General features: G+C 45.4%; 1 pseudogene; it reads left to right on the top strand.

Moving 5' to 3' along the window:
• The first annotated feature begins 671 nt into the window (after positions 1 to 671).
• LOC127212682 (peptidyl-prolyl cis-trans isomerase A-like) lies at positions 672 to 1218 on the top strand (annotated as a pseudogene).
• The last annotated feature ends 925 nt before the right edge of the window (positions 1219 to 2143 follow it).

Raw genomic sequence — 2143 nt, 5'->3', positions numbered from 1 at the left:
TAGTCAAGGGGTCTCACTTCCTTCCAGCCAGGGCAGGAGATGCCTCAGCAGATGGCAGAGCCTTCTCCACTTTGTGAGCTGCTGCTCTTTTCTCCAAAGGCTCTTCTTGCCCTCACAGCTTCTCTCTCCTCCCCAGGGATGGGCGTGTCTTTTCTTCCTTCAGAACCATTATCGGATGTGTCTTTATACACATTCCATTTGTTACCCTCTCTTTCTGGACTACACACTCCTGGACAGCAAGGCTTGTGACTTGGCTGTCTTGTATTCTTGGCCATATACCAGCAGGCCTTTCGTCCATGGTTAAGTATTCAGTAAATGTTTGCATGAACAATATGATCAGAAATGACGTCACAGACATGAGGGTTAAACTGCCTTTAGGAAGAGGCTTTCAAATCTCACTTATTCATTCAAAGAGTGATGCAGTGATTAAGAACACACAATCATGGGCTGGAGAGATGGCTCAAAGGTTAAGGGCCCTGACTGCTTTTCCAGAGGTCCTGAGTTCCATTCTCAGCAACCACATGGTGGCTCACAGACATCTATAACATGATCTGATGCCCTCTTCTGGCCTGTAGGTGTACGTGCAGGCAGAGTACTGTATACATACTAATAAATACATATGTCTTAAAAAAAAAAAAAAAAAAAAAGAACACACATTATGGGCTTTGCAGATGCCACTGCTGCTGTTGTCACTTTCTGCAGCCGTCAACCTCACCGTGTTCCTTGACATCAGAGTCGATGGCGAGCCCTTGGGCCGCATCTCCTTCGAGCTGTTTGTAGACAAAGTTCCAAAGACAGCAGAAAACTTTCATGCTCTGAGCATTGGAGAGAAAGGATTTGGATAAAAAGGTCCCTCCTTTCACAAAATTATTCCAGAATTTATGTGCCAGGCTAGTGATTTCACATGCCATAATGACACTGGTGGCAGGTCCATCTGAGGGGAGAAATTTGAGGATGAAAACTTCATCCTGAAGCATACAGGTCCTGGCATCTTGTCCATGGCAAATGCTGGACCAAACACAAATGGTTCCCAGTTTTTTTTATCTGCACTGCCAAGACTGGGTGGCTGGATGGCAGCATGTGGTCTCTGAGAAGGTGGAAGAAGATAAGAGCATCATGGAAGCCATGGAGCGCTTTGGGTCCAGGAATGGCAAGACCAGCAGGAAGATCACCATTTCCGACTGTGGACAACTCTAATTCTTTTGACTTGCAGGCATCTTACCCACCAGACCGTTCTTTCTGTAGCTCAGGAGAGCAACCCCACCCCCATCTGCTCGCAGTATCCTGTAATCTCTGCCTTCACTGAAGCTCTTTGGGTTCCATATTTTCCTCATTCCCCTCCAAGTCTAGCTGGATTGCAGAGTCAAGTTTATGATTATGGATAAAAAGTAAATAGGAAACACACACACACACACACACACACACACACACACACACACGGAGCTAAACTACTCGAGTATAAATCTCAATGTTGACATTTACAGGCATGGTGAATTTTGGCAAATGACATGGCCGTGGGTGCCTCAGTTTTCTTACAGACAGACAGAGTTCACGGGAGTCTTTTGTGTTTTATATTATGAGGGTTATCTCAGTAACCTCAAGCACAGCAGGCATTGCTGCTATCACCACACAAGTAACAAAATGCATCTTGTATGAACCAACAGCAGCAAATGTGGAAGAGTTTCCCTGTTGTTTTATAAGAAAAGTAAATCCCAACCATTCGATTTTTCCAATAAAGATGCAGAAGCCAGATGCTGGGGTGAAAATCTGCTAGCTCAGATAGGCAGAGAAAGCACCCAGCTGACTTTCCTACTCAGCTCACATGCCAGAGGAAAAACCAAAAGCCAAAAGCCCCAACCCAAAAGCCTGCCAGCTCATCTGACAGCCCAGGAGGAAAAGCCAAAGAGCTTGTTAGCTCAAAGCTCAAGAGCCCTTTCTTCTCCACACTGTCTTAACTACCCTTCAGCTAAAAGGCCCTCCTACTCTTTAATCCCTGTCAGCTGGTTTCTTGCTCCACCTCTTGACCTAGGGTTACTTTTATTAAATCCTATGTACAGAAAGCTCTTGGATTAAAGGTATGTGCTAGGGCTGGCTGAACCACACCAGATCACCTGTTTACAATAAACCAAGGGTCCTTGTATTA

This window comes from Acomys russatus, chromosome 31 (genome assembly GCF_903995435.1).
Source record: "Acomys russatus chromosome 31, mAcoRus1.1, whole genome shotgun sequence".
NCBI classification, from domain to species: domain Eukaryota; kingdom Metazoa; phylum Chordata; class Mammalia; order Rodentia; family Muridae; genus Acomys; species Acomys russatus.
The sequence above is the reverse complement of the archived record's forward strand: the minus strand, read 5'-3'. Positions and strand labels throughout refer to the sequence as shown.